At 43.1% G+C, this 21,768-nt stretch overlaps 1 long non-coding RNA gene across 1 annotated transcript; it reads right to left on the reverse strand.

Annotated features, from left to right (window-relative positions):
* Positions 1-12,363: 12,363 nt before the first annotated feature.
* LOC117554398 lies at positions 12,364-12,765 on the reverse strand. The gene is made up of 3 exons (XR_004570267.1): positions 12,715-12,765; positions 12,552-12,628; positions 12,364-12,467 (listed from the first exon to the last, which is right to left on the reverse strand). It is a non-coding gene; the product is annotated as an uncharacterized LOC117554398 (long non-coding RNA).
* Between the last annotated feature and the right edge of the window lie 9,003 nt (positions 12,766-21,768).

Below are 21,768 nucleotides of genomic sequence, written 5' to 3' on the forward strand. Positions count from 1 at the left end.
ACTACTGACAAGTTTTCTGAAACCGAGCTTATGAACAACAGAGTAAAGGTTGCTGGTTAAGCCAGGATCAATATATTTGTTGAAGTTTTTATTGTGTGCATAATAAATGTGTTAAATTAATTGAGCAATTCTTTAAAAGTATAATGTTGCAATTTCTTTAAAATAAGTAATTACAGTTACAAAATAGGTGTTGTTTTCCAAGGGCCTCTCTTTCACAGGCACTTTGAATCATAACATTTCCAAGTCCTACAGAGATCAGTATCACTTTGTGTTGCAAGCCAAACCCAGGGGTTCTACTCGAGCCCAATTTTAAATACCATAAAGAAAAGTATTGAACCCAGCTCGAGCTAAATGTCAAATGTATTTAATTAATGTGCAAGTGTTTTGATTTATTTAAAATGTTCCAGTCTAGCTTCCTTCGAGTTTAGTATAAACAACAGATTGGTTCTCATAACATTCTCACTGCTGTGCTGTCCCAAATGTTTGAAACCTTGGGCAGACAAGCACACACACACTTTGGATGAGTAATCACTTCATCCAAATTGTAAATTGTTGCCTTCTTTAAAGTTATTAGTAATTCAAGATTAATTATTAAATTAAATTAGGTACATAACATATAATAAACAAAATAACTTTGATTTGATCATTTTGTTCACAACATTAGACCTTGTCCTCTAATCTCTACTAGAATAAGATAAGTGTGCATGTTTGGGTGTGGAACACTCCTGTGATGTACCTAATCTTCTTATCCTTTTCATTACAGAGCTGGGGAAATGGTGTATTGCTTAGATTCGGATCCGTGCAAAGTCCAATTATGACTGACTTTAGTTCTAATGTTAATTTGATTTCAACCCATAAGGAATTATTTAGATTAACTCAACATTTCACATGATGATGGATTAGTGCTCCACATTTTTCCCACTAATTTGTTGTGCAATTAGGCCAATGGTAAAGAGAGACATTGATGACCTTGTGTCCCTTTTGTTGGTACGTGGTTCCATTCTGTCTATGGCCTTGGACGGCTTCACTAAGAATCACCCAGTTCTGACAGTCCGGCTGAGTGCAGTCACAGAGATGCTATGGCTGCTCTACATGAAATGACATTAATGGTCTGGTCTGAGAATGGACACCATTACCTGCTTCCAGAGACAATGCCGCTTCTCAGACTGAACAATACTGTCTCACGTGGGCCACTCCCCCCACCAAGCCATGAACTGAAAGCTTGACATCTGAACACCTGGAAGCCTCCCGGTCACACCAGCACCAACCCTTGGGTCAGTCAGATGGGACTAACGGCTTAACTTAGGGCATTTGGTTCAGAAATATGACTCTCGTTACCGCAGAGTGGGTTGTTTTTTTAAGGCTATTCATACTGCTATGCAGAGGATGCCTGTAGGTTGGCAAGCTGTTCAAAGCCCCTACTATTTTTTAAAATAGGCCTCTTAATGTCTAGTTCTACATGTATTCACATTATATGGACAATGTTTCCACTTGGTGAAACTGAAGGCTGCACGGTACTCAGGCTACAATACGACCATTCTGTTCTGCTCTAACGATTCAATTGATAGATTCTACATCAAAACAATTAGCTTTTATTGTTTCCAATGATAACGTCATTTTAAGAGAAGGAATGCAAACCTGTTTTCAAATGTAAGGTTTTGAATGTGTTTGACATTTCTCAGTAAAAACACCCTCAGACACCCACTATCATTCATGCTATGCCTTCAGTAGTGACTCAGATGTTAAGGGGGTTGAAGCTTTTCCTCCCAAATCAGATATGCATTGTTTTTTTAACAAAGGTATGCATTTCCTGCATAATATATGTTTCTCACAATTGTTTGTTTTTTTGTAAGCTGCACACAGGTGATACTGAGTCTTCTTGAGTAATAGATTACACCATGCTTAAATAGACTCCTAAGTTATTATTTCATATGAGACATATGTAAGAAAAGGGAGGGAAGAGTCAATTATATTGAGTAATTGATTTTATATTGGAACATTTATTTCTCAAACCTGTTTTATGGAAGAGGAAAATATTTCTGATAAACTAATATGTTATCAAACGGTAAATGGTGAATTAATATAACATTTAGAATCATTGAGAAGGGGTGATATCCGCAGGGACTAGCTCACCTTTAAATTACAATAACATTTCTCTACTTTGGACTGATGAGTTTATGATTCTTGCATGTTAAATGACTAACACAAACCTTACATTTATGCATGTGCATGTCTCAGGAAGGCTCCCAAATAATTCTGAGGGGCCTATCCTATTTTTGTATTTAAATGATAATGTGCTAATCCATTACCTTGAGTTGTCTTCACTCAGGAAAACATCCCTATCAAGTGTTAACCCAATAACTACAGTAGGACAGCTCTGAAGGCCAAGGGTCAGAGAGAGAGAGCTACGTGGGTCCACGCCAGCCACTGCAAGGTCCTAGTCACCAACAAAAGTAGATGACAACAAGTGATGTGTCCTAATCACCAACAAAAGTAGATGACAACAAGTGATGTGTCCTAATCACCAACTTGCACCACACTTGCACTACATACACCAAAACACACTACACACAAGGTATCACAAGCAAGTGCCAGCTGAGCGGTTCCATATGCTCTCTGGTTCCTCGTTTGTGTTACCGGTGTGCGGAGTCTGACTGTCCGTGTCACAAAATCGACCGAAGGAATACACACACACACCCCATGGAGCATTCCCACCTCGTGATGACGGCTCGCCTGGGAAAACGACAACGCAACCGTGAGCAATACAACTGGCCTGGCCCAGTGATGTGGGGTTTAGCTCGCCACAAGATTACGTTTGGTTGTGCGGCGACAAGCTCTATCAAGTTCTGGCTCTCCTCTGGATAGGTACATGCACTCTAGTGGATTTGAATCTAGCAATCAGGCTTAACAACACTACTCTTTAATGTATTATCCATGCATAGAAAGACCTACAATGATGTTTCAAGTACTGGATTAATTTCAGTTTTGGCCCAAAACAAATATTTATAATATTTCATATAACAATTATGTAGCATATTTGATCCTCAAATTAGAGAAGTATAATTTAAAGAAATTGATATTCTCAACATTAGATAAACACAGAAGAATCCTTTCCAAGTACCATAAGTAGCTCAGGTAAGTATGGCTAATAGGAATACTTGATAGACTTAATTTGGTACAGATCAGTGGTAGCATTTACAAATGTAATAATTCAAGGTTTAAAAATGTTTAATCCTTCCTTTCCAGGTTTTTACAAACGTCTTTGAATATTTGCCTAACTTTTCCTTTTCAGATTTTGAACAATGTACTTGACTAAAATGAATGTATTGATTTCACTAAGTGCCTTACTCTTGACTAAAGCGTATTTAAGTAAACGTAAAAGTAATCCTAAAATTGAGGACACTGCACTTTTGCAGATTACAGATTGATCAAATCACCATTGTGAATTCTATACTCTAACTGTACATTTTTAGCTGGATCTCTTACGATCCTGAGTTTTAAAATGCTTTTGACTAGTGATTGCCTTGAAGTAAATCTTTAAAGCGGCAAGCTGGTTTTGTTTTATAGTTTGATGAATGAAATTAACTAATGGTAAATGATCAAATATATTAGTTTAAAAACAAATATTTAGCCATTGTGCACCTGTGTTTTATGTGTGTTCATTATTATGCTTTTGACAAAAGATGATCAAACACTGATGAGAGATGATTTTTCCTATTATGATTGGCTGTATAAATCATTGTGATTGAATGTTTCAATCTTATTCCACTTTGTGATATAATTGATGTAAGGTGAGACCACACTCGAACCTGGAGACGCCTATTGAGTTAATTATTGACCAAATTATTATTAGACTAATGTTTTTAGGTTATCATAAATGATAAAAAGAGAGGACTGTTGTGGAAATAATTATCATAAGACGCCAATTAGTAACATACAGGACAAACCTCGATGTCTGTTTACCTTCTTTAAGGACACAGGCGGCTTAGCCAATAATGTTATTGTTCCCATTCTGTGACCGGTCAATACTGGGATACAGATGGTCTGTGTTGTGGGTACACTGGGACACTTCCTTCTCTGTATTTGTGGACTCCAAGGTAAAATCTTCGAGGTCATAAGTGTCCGAGGCAAGTAGCTCTGTGTTCCCACACTGTTTAGGCTATCTCCTCAAATATGTTGTTTACTCTCTGCGAAACCAGTTAGATGGGCTGGCAAGAGAGAGGCTCTCCAGAATTGATGTGGCAACTCTACCGTGAAGTCAGAACCTCTGACTCTTGGACTTGTGATGTGAATCCTCCGGCCGTTAACTCCAAATAAACCATCATGTGTTTGACATCAAAGCTACTGCTCTTCCCGTGTCTCCTTCCTGAGTCGGTGACTCCCACTGCATAGCTACACAGAAGTTTCCTCTACAGACTCCACCCCTGTGTCAAATAAGACAGAGATGCTTAATTGTTTTAATAAACATTTTATTGCCTCCAGTTCCTTGTTTGACACATTATCTTTTGGTAAATCATTTCCCTCCATCACCACCAGTCATGCCACTAGTAGCCACACTTTCTCCTTCAACCCCTTCAATGTTGGGGAGGTTTGTAAGGCTCTAAAGGGCCTAGACCCCAAAAAATCAGCAGGTCCGGACGATCTCCCCCCTTATTTCTTACGGCTAGCTGCAGATATTATAGCCAAACCACTTTGTCATGTTTTTAATCTTTCTATAACAAGCAATGTCATTCCAGATGTTTGGAAAACTGAAAATGTTCTCCCCTTATTGAAAGGTGGTGATCCCATGGTGATGAATAATTACAGACCAATTTCCAAGCTCTCTATTTTAGCTAAAGTACTTGAAAGGCTGGTGAATGATCAAATCAAAGAATATTTAAGCTTGAACAACATTCTATCTCCTCACCAGTCAGGCTTTAGGAAGCAGCACAGCACAGTAACGGCTGCTTTGAAAGTAGTGAATGACATTGTTGAAGGCTTGGACGCAAAGAGCTACTGTGCTGCCCTTTTTATAGACTTATCCAAGGCATTTGATACTGTGGACCATGGCATTCTGTGCCAGAAGTTATCCCATATAGGCCTGTCTGACCAAGCTGTTGGTTGGTTTGCAAACTATCTTTCAAATCGCAAGCAATGTGTAAAATTCAGCGGTCTCTCCTCAAGCTTTCTTAATGTGCCCAGAGGCGTTCCTCAAGGTTCGGTCTTGGGACCGACCCTTTTTACTATTTATATAAATGATGTGGGTCAAAGTATGGATGCGTCTGTACATCTATATGCAGATGATACTGTTGTGTACTGTTGTGCTAGCACTGTTGCGCTTGCATTTGAACGTCTGCAGTCTGCTTTTGACACTTTTCAGTCACATCTGTTCCACCTTAGGTTGGTGTTAAATTCAGATAAGACAAAAGTCATGTTGTTTTCCAATAAGAAAAAGTTACCAACTGTTCTTCCCTGCATCATGTCTGCACAGCATAACCCCATTGAAGCTGGGGCTCTGAGGTTCATAACCATCTGTAAACCCCTCACACACCACTGCACGCTGTACGCTTTAGTCAACTGGACATCATTATCAATGCGCAGATCACTGCACTGGTACAAACTCATCTATACCGCTATGCTTGGACTGCTGCCCCTCTACATATCACACAGTACAGCTATAGACTAAGATCTCAACATTACATCACTCTGTCCGTCCCCTCAGTACGCACGGTGCTTGGGAAAAAAGCCATATCATACTCTGCCCCCTCGACCTGGAACACACTTCAGCAGGAACTTAAGCTGACCACTTTGATACCCATCACGGATTTTAAACTCATTTTAAAAAAGCTGGAGGAAATCATCTGTGGGTGTTTGCACCTGCTATATCTGAACTGCTGTATATGGATTTTAATGACTACTTTTTTACGATGTTGTATTTTAGTGTTGCCTCTGTGTTTAGTGTCCTGTCTGTCTGTAACTTTGTGTGGTAGTGTTACCACTGACAGGTCTCTCTTGAAAATGAGACCTTGTGTCTCAATGAGATCTACACCTGTATAAATAAAGGCTAAGAAGATTTGATAATTTCAGGAACAGTAAGTGTTTCCAAGCTGTAGTGTTCCTCTTCTGGCTCGGGGGAGAGAAGCCAAGAAATTCCTGAGAACCTGCCCCCGAGTCTGACCCTCAGCCAGTCCACGATCTTCGGAGGTGGGCTCTCTTGTCAGCGGGTTGAATGAGTTATTGGTTGGAGGAAATAGCTCCTCCACTGAATGCGTATGTTTCGTTGCCTTTGGCTTCTTCCACTGACAGGGGGTGTCAGTGCAGCTGAAATTGTGGATGGCAAAGATGGCTAATGCAGCCGCATGACTGCATTTCCATTCTCCACGTGGGCATTCACATTTTGTGGAGAGAATTCCCTCTTCTCCTGTAGATACCTGTGGTGGTGGGATTGTTTTATTATTTAAAATATATTTACATTTGAAATGCCTTCCCAATTATCCCTTTAATTGTTTATAGCCTACTGTATGTTTATTTCATGGATATTTCTGCGTTTTCTGGTGTGTAATATTTGTAATCTTGGGGCCTCGTCTCTTTAACGTCTACATGCTACCACTGGCTCAGATAATGAAGAACAACAAAATAAGTTACCATAGCTATGCAGATGACACACATTTACGTAACCATTTCACCAGGAGACTATGTTCCAATTCAAACACTGAGTAAGTGCATTGAACAAATCAATGACTGGATGTGTCAGAACTTTCTCCAATTAAACAAAGATAAAACTGAGGTAATGGTTTTTGGAGCCAAGGCAGAACGTATAAAAGTTAGCGCTGAGTTTCAGTCTGCAATGTTCAAAACAACAGATAAAGCCAGAAATCTAGGTGTAGTCATGGACTCTGACCTGAGTTTCAACAGTCACATTAAAACAGTTACTAAATCAGCCTACTATCACCTAAAGAACATATCTAGGATTAAAAGACTAATGTCACAGCAGGATTTGGAAAAACTTGTCCATGCTTTTATCTTCAGTAGACTGGACTACTGTAATGGTGTCTTTACAGGTGTAGCAGTGGCCGCAGAATAAATATATTAATTTAACAGTTTGGTTAAACCACTAAGTCCGACAACGCCACCCCCGGGAATTTCACACCAGGGAAATGTGACAAGTTTAAGTTCACTAGGACACACAGGTTCGGTTACTCATGGAACAAGAGACGTGGTCCAATTATCAAAAATTAGAACAGTTTATTTGTATACAATAGTAAAAATACTATTTATAAAAAACAGTCAACACAGGGCTATATCCAAAAGGGAGAACGAACAAGGGGGCTGAGGCTTACCAGTGGGGGAGAGGGTCAACGAATGAGTAGAGGGATCCCACAAAAACAAACTATTAATGAAAAGGAACAAAGTAAACAAAATAGTTTAAATTGCTGAAGGAAAGAATAACTAAACAGAAGGAGTTAGCCCAGCAGTCCAGTCACTAGAATCCCACTAGGGGAGCGGACCTATAGTGCAGAGTAGGCCACGCTAAACCGGCCCAACCACAGTAGCCAAAAGCGAACAATCTAAGTAGTGTCCAGCAGCACAGGATCGGTAGGGCAGGTGATGATACTGCCGTAGGCAATGCCAAACCGAACCAGACACGATAGCCAGACGCAGACAATCAACTAGCATTTAGCAGCACACAGGATCAGCAGTACGGGTGATGACCCTGCGTCAGAAACCCGTCTCTTTTCGGTGCAGCAAACAGCAGCGGTTCTTTAAAGCCTTAGCTTGGCCTTAGATTAACAATAAACACACAAGTATAATATTAATGTTCAGGAAAGGTGTGGTGAATGGACTGAACAAATCGCCGTACATACCGATCAGGCAGAGAGGAGAGAGTTCCATGCTCTCTATGTTACGGCTACTTGACGGGCATCGCCAGGAAGACCCTTTGCTATACAAAACAAAACGTGACTACACGTAAGTATGATAGAGAATTGTGAAACTTTACCTGAAGCCAGCTATTCTCCTACAACATACCTACGCCGGTGGCGGAAGCAAAACACGGAAAGAACGGAAGTGGGTAGGTCTGGGCACCAGCGAACAAGAGGCCGCCAGCTAGAAGACTCTGCCCCTTTATAGGGTGCCCCCTGGCGGTGACAAGCAAAAAAAGAATATGCCTTACAACACTATTTACTGCTCATCCTGCTACAATCTACCCCCCCATTTTCATCGTCACCCCGACGATGTACAAATCAAGCCCAGGTTAGCTAACCTAGGCCCAAGGTCTAAAGATGACAGACACCGAGTTAGACACAACCGGACCAGGAGAGTCAGCCACAGGCGCCCCCAATGCTCCCAACGCTCTCGGGAGATGATGGACATTAGGATGCTGCCCAGCGGTTAACCGTGGTGTCCGTCGCAAGGTCACTGCGCTAGATTCAGGGCAAGTGGATGAAGGGATAGCCAAGCGAGGGGAAGGCAATTCTGGCATGGCAGCGAGAGCTCAATGGAGGCTTCGTCAGATGGTGGAGGCAGCCACCAAGGGGTTTCTTGGGTCACCACAGCTGATCTGGTAGAAGGAGGATTCGGAGCTTCATTTCTTGAAACCCACAGGTCACCATCAAAGGAAAGCTCATCATCTGACTGTGGTGAGTCAGGAGGAATTGAGAGAGGGACAGGGACATCATCTGGAGACCATCTGGAGTGTGTGCCAATCACAGCTTTCAACAAAGTGCGGTGGACCCATTTGGTTTTGGTCAGGTCGTTTGCAGGTGCAATCGTGTACACCGAACCGCCGTTTGGTGCTTTCACCACCTGACAGAACTCCAAATATCCCTGGTCTTATGGCGCCCTCTTGCACCACAATCTCGCAACCAGTCTAACTGGCCCTCGTTCAATGGGACATCTTTGACATACTGGTCATGGCACCTCTTTCTGCGCTCTGCTGCCGTTTTTAACCTCTCTTGAGCTCCTTCAAAGGCAATTTGCAATTTTGCCTGATGCTCCTGAATCCACTCATGGACAGGACCACCGACTGGATCAGGGACTGTACCCAACAGAAAATCAACTGGGAGCCTTGGCTCTTGTCCAAACATCAACAAGAATGGAGATTCACCAGTTGACTGATGGGGGAGTAGTGTTGTACGAATACAGTAGTTGTGGCAAGCAAGAGTTCCAATCCCGTTTCCGAGGCAGAGTACGCAGCAAGTTGTGAAGGGTTTGGTTGAACCGTTCACATTGACCATTGCCTGCCGGATGGTAGGGAGTAGTGCGAGATTTTTCGATGTTATAGAGGCTGCAAAGTTGTTGGATAAGAATGCTCTCAAAGTTTCGGCCTTGGTCTGAATGTATACGGGCGGGGACACCAAACTTTGAAAACCATTCTGTGACCAGAACTTGAGCCACAGTGGAGGCTCGTTGGTCACAGGTGGCAAAGGCCAAAGTGTACTTGCTAAAAATGTCTGTAATTACAAGGACATTTTCCAACCTACTATAGGTGGGCTCCAAGACAGTGAAGTCAATGGCTAGAATTTCATTGGGTCTAGAAGCCAGCAAGTGTCCCATGGGAGCACGAGCCGCTGGTCGAGTGTCCTTGGCAATTTTACACCTCTCACAACTGCTGCACCAATGTACCCCCTCGGAGGACATACCTGGCCAGTAAAACCGCTGCCTAAGTAGCTCCAAGGTTCTTTAAATACCTTGGTGGCCATGCCTCTGGTGGACTTCGGTGAGCACCTGCTCTCTCAAAGCAGCTGGCAAAAGCAGCTGCAGAACTGCTTCGGCCCCATCAGAGCAAAAGATCTGGCGATAGAGGACCCCACTCCTCTCAACTAACCGGTCCCATTGGCGGAGCAGTGCCAATGCTTGCCGGGACAACTGCTTCCTCTCATCATTGCTTGGACGCTGCCTCCTTCTCCAGAACACCAAGAGTTCCTGAAGGACGGGGTCGGCTTGCTGAAGTGCCTCCATATCAGACTGTGTATGATGAGGCAAGGCTATGACAGCTGCTTGGGTTGCCTGTGCTACTGGCAAGGCTTGCCGTAAAGGCAAGGGGAGCGAGGTGCTAGGGAGCATAGCTTCAAGATCTTGTACCCCTGGTGGGTGCTGACGGGACAGGGCATCAGCATTTCCATTACTTCTACCAGAGCGGTACTTAATCTCAAAGTCGAAAGACGCAAGTTGGGCTGCCCAACGTTGTTCAGTGGCTCCAAGCTTTGCCGTGGACAGGTGGCTCAGGGGATTGTTGTCAGTGAAGACAATACATTTATGACCAAGCAGATATTCCCTGAATTTCTCAGTCATGGCCCACTTGAACCCCAAAAACTCCAGCCTCATAGAGCTGTAGTTGGCAGAGTTGCGTTCAGTGGGCCCTCAGACCTCTGCTGGCATAAGCTATGGACCTTACCACCTTTCTCCCTGTGATAACACAGCTCCGAGGCCACCAAAGCTTGCGTCGACCTCCAGAATAAATGGGAGGGAGAAGTCGGCATAGGCAAGCACAGGTGCCGTGGTGAGCTTTGTCTTGAGAGCCTCAAAGCTCCTATGACACTCCTCAGTCCAGTTCCCAGCAATGTCACGCTCTGATCTCCTTTTGGACTTGGTGCCTCCCAACTCAGCCACCAACGTATGTAGAGGGGCCGCCAATTTGGCAAAGCCCTCCACAAACCTACGGTAGTAACTCGCAAAACCAAGGAACGACCGCAGACCAGAGATGGTAGTGGGGGGCTGCCAACTGGCTACCACCTCCTGTTTGCTGGGATCAGTAGAGACACCCTGGTCAGAAATCACATGGCCCAGGTAACGCACCTCTCGCTGGAAGAAAGCACACTTTGAGAGCTTAGCCTTTAAGCCCTCATGCTGTAGCCTTCTCAGCACGACCTCCAACCTCTCAAGATGTTGATCCACGGTGGAAGAGAATACCACGATCTCATCAAGGTATAAAAGCAAAGATTGGCATTGTTGGTCCCCGAAGATCCGCTGCATAAATCTTTGGAAGGTGCCAGGAGCATTGCAGTGTCCAAAGGGCATCCGATTCCACTCAAAGAGGTCAAACGGGGTGCAAAACGCAGTTTGTGGCCGGTCTGCTTCTGCAACTGGTACCTGGTTATACCCACTGGCTAAATCCATAGTGGAAAACCAGCGGGCACCGGTCAGCGCATCAAGGGACTCTTCGATTCGAGGGAGAGGAAAAGCATCTTTCCTGGTTTTGCTGTTCAGCTGCCTGTAGTCTACGCACATGCGCAGGCTGCCATCTTTCTTTTTCACTAGCACGATGGGGGATGCGTAGGGGCTGCAACTCTCTCTTATGATATGTGACTCAAGAAGTTGGTTGATGTGCTCCTTCACTACCTCGTACTCAGACGGGGGAATGCGCCTATAGCGTTGCTTCACGGGGACGTCATCAAGAAGAGGGATGTCATGAGAGATCAAGGTGGTGCAACCCAAGTCCCCTTCGTGAGCAGAAAAGACAGATGTGTGCTTTGTCAAAAGAGACCGTACCTTAACCTGTTCTTCAGCAGGCAAGGAAGACAGGTCTAGAGCATCCAGCTGGTCAGGCACCGAGGGAAAGGCAGCCTGGGATGCCACTCTGGCCACACTAGATGGTACTTCGGTGACACCAACAGGCAAGTTAACCAGCCTAACTTTGTCGAGTGTGCCTACAAGTGTGCGGGGATAGAGCAACACGTCTGCGGAGCCTACGTTCACAATAGGGATGTAGGCGGTGCCCCTTTCCACCCGAACCAGAGCTGGAGAGGCAAGCAATCCTGCAGACAACGCCAGTTTGTAGCAGTGGCCGCAGAATAAATATATTAATTTAACAGTTTGTTAAACCACTAGTCCGACAACGCCACCCCGGGAATTTCACCCAGGGAAATGTGACAAGTTTTAAGTCACTAGGACACACAGGTTCGGTTACTCATGGAACAAAGAGACGTGGTCCAATTATCAAAATAGAACAGTTTATTTGTATACAATAGTAAAAATACAATTTATAAAAACAGTCACACAGGGCTATATCAAAAAGGGAGAACGAACAAGGGGGCTGAGGCTTACCAGTGGGGGAGAGGGTCAACGAATGAGTAGAGGGATCCCACAAAAACAAACTATTAATGAAAAGGAACAAAGTAAACAAAATAGTTTCAATTGGTGAAGGAAAGAATAACTAAACAGAAGGAGTTAGCCCAGCAGTCCAGTCACTAAAATCCCACTAGGGGAGCGGACCTATAGTGCAGAGTAGGCCACGCTAAACCGGCCCAACCACAGTAGCCAAAAGCGAAAAATCTAAGTAGTGTCCAGCAGCACAGGATCGGTAGGGCAGGTGATGGTACTGCCGTAGGCAATGCCAAACCGGACCAGACACGATAGACAGACGCAGACAATCAACTAGCATTTAGCAGCACACAGGATCAGCAGTACGGGTGATGACCCTGCGTCAGAAACCCGTCTCTTTTCGGTGCAGCAAAACAGCAGCGGTTCTTTAAAGCCTTAGCTTGGCCCTAGATTAACAATAAACACACAAGTATAATATTAATGTTCAGGAAAGGTGTGGGTGAATGGACTGAACAAATCGCCGTACATACCGATCAGGCAGAGAGGAGAGAGTTTCATGCTCTCTATGTTACGGCTACTTGACGGGCATCGCCAGGAAGACCCTCCGCTATACAAAACAAAACGTGACTACACGTAAGTATGATAGAGAATTGTGAAACTTTACCTGAAGCCAGCTATTCTCCTACAACATACCTACGCCGGTGGCGGAAGCAAAACACGGCAAGAACGGAAGTGGGTAGGTCTGGGCAGCAGCGAACAAGAGGCCGCCAGCTAGAAGCCTCTGCCCCTTTATAAGGTGCCCCCTGGCGGTGACAAGCAAAAAAATAATATGCCTTACAACACATTTACTGCTCATCCTGCTACACATGTCTCACTAAAAAATCTATTAGAAAGCTGCAGCTGATTCAGAACGCCGCTGCTCGAGTCCTCACTAACACTAAGAAAGTGGATCACATCACTCCTGTTCTGAAGTCTTTACACTGGCTTCCTGTGTGTCAAAGAATAGATTTCAAAATACTGCTGCTGGTTTATAAAGCACTGAATGGTTTAGGCCCAAAATACATTTCTGACCTGCTGCTAAATTATGAACCATCCAGATTTCTCAGGTCTTCAGGGACTGGTCAGCTTTCTGTCCCCAGAGTCAGAACTAAAAGCAGCGTTCAGTTATTATGCTCCAAATATCTGGAACAAACTCCCAGAAACCTGCAGGTCCGCTACAACTCTGACTACTTTTAAATCCAGACTAAAGACTTTTCTTTTTGCCGCTGCTTTTAATTGAACTATTCATATCTTAGACTGCACTGTAACTTTTGTCCATGTATTTTTTCTTTTAATGTTTATTTTATTAGCTTTTCTTTTTAATGACTGATTTTAAATGCCATTTTCTTAATGTCTTTCATTTTTGTAAAGCACTTTGAATTGCCTTGTGTTGAAATGTGCTATATAAATATACTTGCCTTGCCTAATAAAGATTTCATGTGACACATAAAATGGATTTGTTGATGGGAATTAATGTCACTAATGTGAATAAATTAACTTTAGGTTAACGGTACTCTTGCTATCACTACTCACCGACACTATAAACCTTGTCCCTCATGCTAGCCCTGACAACACCGGTAAGCACACCTTCATCTAGGCTGCACTGTTTTACATGTCCTGACTTGTAGTGGTTCTCTCCTCTATCTACACTCTTCTTGTCATCTTTGTAAAACAATATCAGACTGGTAATTGACACAGCCATGACTTCTAGTTAAATTCAGTGTGGCTAAAATGAAAAGCTTTGTCAAAATATGCAAGCACGCGAAAGTCAAAGTCAGCTTTATTGTCAAAAATTATACATGTGTTATACATTACATTACATTACATTGCATTTAGCTGACGCTGTTATCCAAAGCGACTTACAATAAGTGCGTTCGACCAACAAAATACAACTTGAAGAAAACAGAATCATATAAGTACATCAGGTTTCATAGAGCAAAAACATTTCAAGTGCTACTCAACTGGCTTTAGAAAAGCCAGTCCTTTATTAGTATAAAAGTGCTTCGTTAATAGTTCTATCGCTCGAAGTGGAGTCGAAAGAGATGAGTTTTCAGTTTGCGCCGAAAGATGTGCAAGCTATCTGCCGTCCTGATGTCAATGGGGAGCTCATTCCACCATCCTAGAGCCAGGACAGCAAACCCACGTGTTTTCGCCGTTGGGAACTTGGGTCCCCCTCGCAGCGAGGGCGCAGCGAGTCGTTTGGCTGATGCAGAGCGTAGTGCACGCGCTGGGGTGTACGGTTTAACCATGTCCTGGATGTACGAAGGGCCAGATCCATTCGCAGCATGGTAAGCAAGTACCAGTGTCTTGAAGTGGATTCTAGCAGTTACCAGAAGCCAGTGAAGCGAGCGTAGGAGCGGAGTAGTGTGGGAAAATTTTGGAAGGTTGAAGACCAGACGAGCCGCTGCATTCTGGATGAGCTGCAGAGGTCGGATGGCACATGCAGGTAGACCAGCCAGGAGGGAGTTGCAGTAGTCTAGGCGTCAGATGACGAGAGCCTGGACCAGAACCTGAGTCGCTTTCTGTGTCAGCTGGGGACGTATCCTCCTGATGTTGTAAAGCGTGTATCTGCAGCAACGGGTTGTAGCAGCGATGTTTGCAGTGAAGGACAGGTTGTTATCTAGGGTCACACCCAGATTCCTTGCAGTCTGAGTCGGGGAAACAACTGAGGTGCCGATGTTGATTGTTAGGTCAAGAGTGGGACAATCTTTTCCCGGAAGGAAGAGCAGCTCAGTCTTGTCAAGGTTGAGTTTGAGGTGATGAGCAGACATCCACTGAGAGATGTCAGCTAGACAAGCAGAGATGCGTGCGACGACCTGGGTCTCTGAGCGGGGAAAGGACATAATTAATTGGGTGTCATCAGCGTAGCAGTGGTAAGAAAAACCATGCGGGCTAATGACTGATCCGAGCGAGTTTGTGTACAGGGAGAAGAGGAGGGGACCAAGAACAGAGCCCTGAGGGACCCCTGTAGTTAATTGACAAGGGTCGGACTCAGACCCTCTCCAAGTCACCCTGTAGGTACGGTCTTTCAGGTATGAGGTGAGGAGGGAAAGTGCAGAGCCTGAAACTCCAAGTTTTTTGGAGAGTGCGAAGGAGGATCTGATGATTCACCGTGTCGAATGCAGCAGACAGGTCCAACAGGATGATGACAGAGGAGAGGGATGCAGTTTTGGCAGTGTGCAGTTCCTCCGTGACAGCAATGAGAGCAGTTTCTGTGGAGTGACCTGCCTTGAAACCAGACTGGTGCGGATCCAGAAGGTTGTTCTGATTGTGATAACAGGAGAGTTGTTTAAAGACAGCGCATTCAAGTGATTTAGACAGGAACGGGAGGAGAGAGACAGGCCTGTAGTTTATAACATCAGACGGGTTGAGAGTGGGTTTCTTTAGGAGAGGGTTTACTCTTGCCTCCTTGAGACTGTTTGGAAAGTGACCAGAAGTTAGAGAAGTGTTGATGAAATGGGTGAGAAATGGTAGAATATCAGGAGCGATAGTCTGAAGGAGGTTTGAAGGGATAGGGTCCAGAGGACAGGTGGTAGGGCGGGCAGAGGTAATGAGGGTAAGAACCTCACTTGGAGAGAGAGGGGAAAAGGAGGTAAGTGTGTTGGTGGAAGGAGGGTCTGGTGACCCAGCGGTGAGTAAAGGTGAGTCAGAAAAAGAAGAGCGAATATCATCAACCTTTTTTTTCAAAGTGGGTAACAAAGTCGCTTGACAGAAGTGAGGAGGGGGGAGGAGCTTTTGGAGGGTCCAAGAGGGTGGAGAAGATGGAAAATAGTTTTTTAGGATTGGAATAGGAAGATTGGATCTTATCTTGAAAGAAAGTGCTTTTTGCCTGAGAGATCGAAGCAGAGAAAGAGGAGAGGAGAGCTTGATAGGTTAGGAGGTCGTCACGGTGTTTGGATTTCCACCATTTCCGCTCTGCTGCCCTAAGGACGGTTCTATTAGCACGCAGTGCATCATTTAGCCAGGGAGCAGGAGGGGACTGACGAGCCTGCCGAGATGTGAGAGGACAGAGCGAGTCCAGAGTGGATGAGAGAGTAGAGAGGAGAGTTTCTGCAGCAGAGTTTAGAGGCAGGAGTTGGAACGAGTCAGAGGAAGGGAGGGCTGAGAGCACCGACGAGGCAAAGGTAGAGGGGGAGAGGGAGCGAAGGTTACGGCGGACAAGTGCAGGATGAGAAGAGATTAGTTTGTTATGTTTGGAAAGGGATAGAGAGAATGAAATTAAGAAGTGATCGGATGTGTGGAGCGGGTTTACAGAGAGGTTAGAAGTAGCGCAGTTCCTTGAGAATATGAGATCAAGGACATTGCCAGCTTTATGAGTCGGTGGGGACGGAGACAGTGAGAAAGCAAAGGCGGTTAACAGAGATGTTAGTTCGTCTATCTTCCCCGTCTGGAGGTTGAAGTCTCCGAGAAGTACAGCGGGAGGGCCAGTTTCAGGGATGTGTGAGAGGAGATTATCTAATTCCTCCAAGAAGTCCCCCAAGGCGCCTGGTGGACGGTAGAGAACAACAATGGTTAACTGTATAGGATGGGTTACTGTGACGGCATGGAATTCAAAGGTGGAAGGAGTGAAGTTAGGTAGCTTGAAGAGGGAAAAGCTCCATTTGGGAGAGAGCAGGAGACCAGTGCCACCTCCTCTGCCAGTTGGTCTGGGTGTATGGGAGAAGGAATATGCAGTGGAGAGAGCTGCTGGGGTGGATGTGTTGGATGGAGTAATCCACGTCTCAGAGAGAGCAAGGAAATCCAGAGACTGCAGGGAGGCGTAGACAGAGATGAAGTCAGCCTTAGGAACAGCTGACTGGCAGTTCCACAGGCCACCTGAAACTAGATGTTGGATCTCAGTGGAGCATGTGGGATAGATGAGAGCCGGCCGGATTATATCGATTACGAGATACACGGGGCCAGTGATAATTGCGAGAAGACACATAAACAGGAATGGAGAAAATACACATGATTATAGCATGAGGGGCTAAACAACCAAATAAAATAAAACAAAATAAAAACACCAGCGATACTTAGCTCAATCAAAGTAGGATTTGCCTCCTCTTTGCCTCCCTCGTGACTCCCACAGGACTCTAATGTCTTAGCCTGTCTGACGCTGAAGCTGACGCTCCAGGAAAGTGCTACCTAAAATGGACACCTGATTGCTGAGTTCTCACAGCTGTGGGGCAACGTCCTTTTAATTAGTTAACTGCAGCTGGTGGCCCTCAAAAGGAAATCTAGACTGGCTTCCTCCTGATGTGTTATTGTCTTTTAAGTCAATTACATTAAACCCTAAATTATAAAGTTATGAGTTTAACCCTTAATACAGTTACACCTACTCAATAAAGCTCTTAGTATTCTACAAATGTTTAAATCAAAGTTAACCCTAGTAGTCAGTTAGTTCACTTTTAAGGTTTCAGTCAAATGACTTTTCCCAAGTTTCTGTCTGACAGATGCTGTAGCGGTTTTGAGTTTTTAAAAACACAATTCCAGTCAGATCAACTACAGAGCATTGATACAGAGTACACACACTGAAACAGAGAAGTCTACAAACACAGTGTTACTCACACAATTCTAGAAGTCTCCAGTAGCTTTCTTGTCAAAAACGAGTTGCACACATCCAGAAATATCGAAATATCGTTTCCCACAGTGTGACATGTATACATAAAACAAAACAAAAAGGGCCTAGATAAACGTGGTATACATTAAACAAAACAAAAAGGGCCTAGATAACCGGGGTATACAGTTTAAAATGTTTTTTTAAAGTGTTCAAAGTGCAGTTTCAGTGCAAGTCAGTTGAAACGATCTTAAGTTGGCGTGACGTTGAAGTCGTGCGACCCTACTGCTGTACTGGCTTGTAGTTCGTTTATAGCATAACGTTAGCATTTCGCTTTTGGCGACTAGATTTATGATTACAAAATTATAAAAGTAGGGTAGACATGTGGAGATTATCCGGCTGAACAAAACGTGATCCCTCTCTTAAATGTATGTCAACCACAGACCTTATTTCGAGCTATTTTCCAAAATCCTATGCACAATTTGCATTGGTTTTTGACGAAGGAACCGGAAGAAGTTTACTTCTGGGTTTTACGACGCGTCACTGCGGTTCTCTATAGTGGGGAGGGGCTAACCCACGTGGTTTGGATGACGTCACACATCAGGATAATGTGCGTCAGTAGTTGCAGGAAAGTGCAATAGAGTCTGTATGCAGACCACAGCAAGGAGGCGGATCCTAAAGGGGGTGGATCCTATAGGGGGGGGGGGGGGGCGTTTCCTAAAGGGTTATGAGCCCCGCCCCCCACGTATTTCTTAAAGATATATGACGCTCTGTTTCTCATTTATTTTAATGCTTTGAATGAATCATAAACGAACTTTGAAAAATAATAATTATAATTAATTTGCATAAAGAATGAAGAGTATACAACCCACAGAGAAGACAAATTAATTGACCTATTGACAGATCATAATGAATACAGAGTCAGAAGTTGAAGTTACTGTCCTGATGTGTATCATTCATTTGTTCATGTTGTGTCTGGTGGTAAGATTAATTAATTAATTAACGTATTTATTATTTTTGAAACATTACAATACACATCAAAAACTAAACATGAAATGTATAGTACATACCAATACATTGTACAAAGGAAAATATATACAGTACATACAAAGAGTAAAGTCTTCATTAAACATAAACATTTTATTGGGTGTTCTAATTCAGCAACCACAACATATGTGCCCAGATTTCATTATCTCTGACTTCATCAACCAAAAGATCAATTTTGATATTTAACATGAACTCAGAAAGAAAAACACACTGTCTGCCTTACACAACTTGTGTTGGTCATCTTTGAATATCATCCAAGTTTTGTAGATGGACAATTTTGCTATTATTAGTATAAGGTTTACACTATGCTATATATTTCACTATGGGGTGTGTTAAGACACAGAATGATATTTGGCTATTTGTGTAAATTCCACTTTGAACAGAGACAAGATAAGGGCAGCAACTTGAGTTGCCCAAGCATTGACATGAAACAAACATAATGGTCTGTCTCCTCTGTGACCAAACAAACAGCACATAGAGGAGTAGGGACAAGCTTCCATTTGTACAGGTTTTACATATTTGGAAGAATGTCATGTAATATTTGAAAATTGAATTCTGGCAATTGACCCTCTGGAGAAATTGTCTGTAGCTGCCATACATTATTTGACTTGCTGTTTGTCAACCACAGCTTCCCAGTACGTCTGTATGTATAATGTCTGCTTATATTGTTTTACAATTACATCCTGTCAGAACCATGTGTACATTGTCAATGTAATCTTATTCAAAGGAAGAATCAGAGCATAATAAATGAAGCGGTAATACACTAATACTTGCTTGCACCCAATGTCTGATGCATTATGAACATTCTTATAATGTATTATAATCAGCTTATAACACTGTATAATTATAGTTATAAGAACTAATTAATGCTCATAAATGAACTAGTTGATGTGGGATTCAACAATAGTAGGACTCAAGTGTCTCCATTCTCTTATGTAGGGTGTGAGCTTGCTTTACTGAACAGGACTATGAAGCACAGCTTCCCAGTATGTCTGTACGTACAGTATGATGTCTGCTTGTATATTGTTTTACAAGTACATCCTGTCAGAGCCATGTGTACATTGTCAATGTAATCTTTGGGTTTTTCTTCTATTATTTAGAAGCAGGAGCCATTTTTTAGGGATTGCCTTTCTAATAATGAATAATTCACTTACCCAATTCCTTTTATCCTGAAGCTTATGGCATATCTTTAATGCAAATTATACCTGAGTCAATCCAATGTTGATACATTAATGAATTTCCTCTAAGATCCGTTATATACTTAGATCCACAAATGGTCTGGTTTCCAACCTCATCTCCTGTACGGCTCCTTTAGTGTTCCACCCCCTGCTTTCTGCCAGCTAGCCCATCTTTGAATGGGCTAGCTATCAACACATTGATAGAAAGAAGTAATCCCTGTTAAAATCAAGGTCTTTTCTGAATCAATTGAGAAATAGTTTAGGCAATAGCTTCCAGTCCCCTGATGTTGGGTGATTGATCCATAATACGCTTCAACCAACCATAATGAAGTGCTTCTCTGTGAGATAAAAATATATAGCATTTTAAACCCTGTCTCATAATCTCCAGTGATAACTGATCTTTTTCAATTGTTTGCCTCTTTCCAGACCAAATAGTCTAGGGGTAAGATGAATAACTTGGCTTTGGATAAGTTGAGCCTATAAATAAGGGATAATACTGTACCGTACACCACATGGCTTTAATAAATACATATTGTTTATGAGGAGAGAAAAGCTGTGTTTTTCATCAACGCATATATGGAAAGGAAGTTACATCAACACACATAAGATAATTGCATAACACAAATTCCCCTTAAACCTTCATCTTATTCAAAGGAAGAATTAGAGCATAATAAATGAAGCGGTAATACTGGCTATGCATCATACTTATAATGTATTATAATCAGCTTATAACACTATAATTATTGTTATAGGAACTCATTGATGCTCATAAATGAAGCAGTTGATGTGGGATTCAGCAGTAGTAGGATTCAAGTGTCTCCATGCTCTTGTTCTGAAAATTATGTAGGATTTAGAAGGCGTTTTTAGAATCGGCTATACAGTTATACAGAAGGACGAGAGTTTGCTCTGAATAGGAAGTGTTTTAAGGAAGATTTCAGAACCCATGGTGTAGGACTAAAACACATACACGCATATTACAATCACTCACTTAGACTGGTCTACAATGTGTTAAAACAAGAGACACAGATCAGTGTCCCTTATGGGGTTAATTAGGGTTAGGCTTGGGGCTAGGGGTAAAGATAGTTTTGAGGGAACATAGAGCTGACCGTAGGTACGCTCCCGTGTATGACAGTGCAAAATGTTTGCCTATTCTTTGACTGCTGTTGTCTGTTATTCTGTGTTAAAGTAGTAATAGTCTGTCCTTTAGCACAGTTACATATCTGCCCGGTACAAATGTTTAAGTGAACAGCTTGACCTGTATCTGTTTTTGTGTACTTGTCTAGGCGGATGATGTGTCCCTTCAAAATGTGGCAGGCAAGACAGTTTTCTGAATCTTACATCAATGATTGCTATTAAAAATCATTGGTATCTGAAACATTAAAATACAAGGTTATTTAATTTTCAACAGTGTAATAGAATCAGACCATACGATTTATCAGCATCCTGGGCTGTACAAAGAGCAGTTAGCACTGTTGAAAAAGGACAAATATATGAGATAAGTATACATTTTGTATAACATGTAAAGCCTAGAAACACAATATTTGTATGCACAAATTACTCAAGTATAAAGACATCAGCCCATTGTGTCCGATGACAGCGGAAGGAGAGAGGAAGGCGTAACTCCTTTTCCCCGCAGCGTTCCATAACTTGTTGGAGTAGATATCTCTGCTCCGCGCCGATCCTATATGAGTTTGCTTTAAAAGAAGGAAAACTCAAAACAACCAGGACGAGGGTTAAACAATAATCTGTTTTAATGATAAACGGTAAGAATACATTACACTTTCAAAGGGGTGGGTGTCACCCCCACCCCCTGCTCTGGTCCAAATGCCGGGAGAACCTCATCGTCTTGACGGCAGCAGGAAAGAGAGAGAACCCAAGGCCGAACAGGCTTTCATACAAGAATAAAACAGGAGGGGTTGGGTCAGCTGGTCATCTTTTCAGGTCATC

This window comes from Gymnodraco acuticeps, unplaced genomic scaffold (assembly GCF_902827175.1).
Source record: "Gymnodraco acuticeps unplaced genomic scaffold, fGymAcu1.1, whole genome shotgun sequence".
NCBI lineage: Eukaryota > Metazoa > Chordata > Actinopteri > Perciformes > Bathydraconidae > Gymnodraco > Gymnodraco acuticeps.